General features: G+C 63.8%; 1 long non-coding RNA gene across 1 annotated transcript in view; it reads right to left on the reverse strand.

Moving 5' to 3' along the window:
• The window catches only part of LOC102253446, a 7,834-nt gene extending 6,617 nt beyond the window's left edge, over positions 1-1,217 (reverse strand). The window contains exon 1 of the long non-coding RNA XR_001359402.1: positions 1,144-1,217. This is a non-coding gene — a long non-coding RNA (uncharacterized LOC102253446). The remainder of the gene's footprint in view (positions 1-1,143) is intronic.
• Positions 1,218-1,223: the final 6 nt, after the last annotated feature.

Consider the following 1,223-nt stretch of genomic DNA (forward strand, 5'->3'; position numbering starts at 1 on the left):
GAGGGAGGACCAGAGCTGCCCTTGTGGGGCCGCGGCGGCAGCTGGTGTGGGCGGAGCGCCAGGCGGGGGAGCAGGTGACGCACATTCCTCCAGCGCCTGGAACGGGAGCCACCTCGTCAATGAAACGCCTGCAGCTGTTTGGGAGGGAACGCTGGCCGGCACAGGTGCTAATTTAAAGCCCCGCCCCGCCCTGCTCACGCACGCATCACGTGTGCGCACACATGCACACGTACACACACGCTCACATACATGCACATGTACACACGTGTACACACATGCATATGCACGGACACACACACAGAGCCAGAGCAGCTCTTGCTGGACAATGTGGAGGCGGCGGCAGATGGCGAGAAGGCGCGTCTCTCCCCGTCCCCGTGGAAAAGCCCGTGTCCCCTTTAAAGCAGCTGTGAGTGACTGCGCCCAAATCCCGAGAAAACAAAACCGCTTCAGCCCGCCATCGGGCTGAGAAGCGTGGGGACCCTCCAGGCCTCGGCACAAATAAGCCAGATTCCAAAGCAGAGGCACTGGGGCTCCAGGGAGACGAACGGCCGACCACAGCCTCGGACCCCACGGTGCGCATACACACACACTCACACACATGCATATGCACGGACACACACACAGAGCCAGAGCAGCTCTTGCTGGACAATGTGGAGGCGGCGGCAGATGGCGAGAAGGCGCGTCTCTCCCCGTCCCCGTGGAAAAGCCCGTGTCCCCTTTAAAGCTGTGAGTGGCGACTGCGCCCAAATCCCGAGAAAACAAAACCGCTTCAGGCCGCCATCGGGCTGAGAAGCGTGGGGACCCTCCAGGCCTCGGCACAAATAAGCCAGATTCCAAAGCAGAGGCACTGGGGCTCCAGGGAGACGAACGGCCGACCACAGCCCCCACGGCCCCCCCGCCAGCGAGCCGCTCACGCCTGTGAAAGTGAGTCGATGGGGCCAAGGACGCGAGAAAAGGCGTGAGGCGAGCCCAACGGCCCCCACGCCTCCGCCCCTGCCTCAGGCTTCCCCCGCGCTCAGCCATCCCAAATTGAGATGGAAAACTAGCTTCTCGCGCCCGCCCGTCTACGTGACTGACGGACAGAGCGGAGGGGACCCCTGGGGAGGCCGACCCCACATTCCGTGGGAACTGGCTCTGACTTACCTCTCCTCGCGGGAGGCCTCTGGGGCCAGGCGGGGGTCCCCGGCTTCTTCAGGTTCCGGAGGTGAGACGACGTCCGCCTT

This window comes from Myotis brandtii, unplaced genomic scaffold, assembly GCF_000412655.1.
Source record: "Myotis brandtii unplaced genomic scaffold, ASM41265v1 scaffold628, whole genome shotgun sequence".
NCBI classification, from domain to species: domain Eukaryota; kingdom Metazoa; phylum Chordata; class Mammalia; order Chiroptera; family Vespertilionidae; genus Myotis; species Myotis brandtii.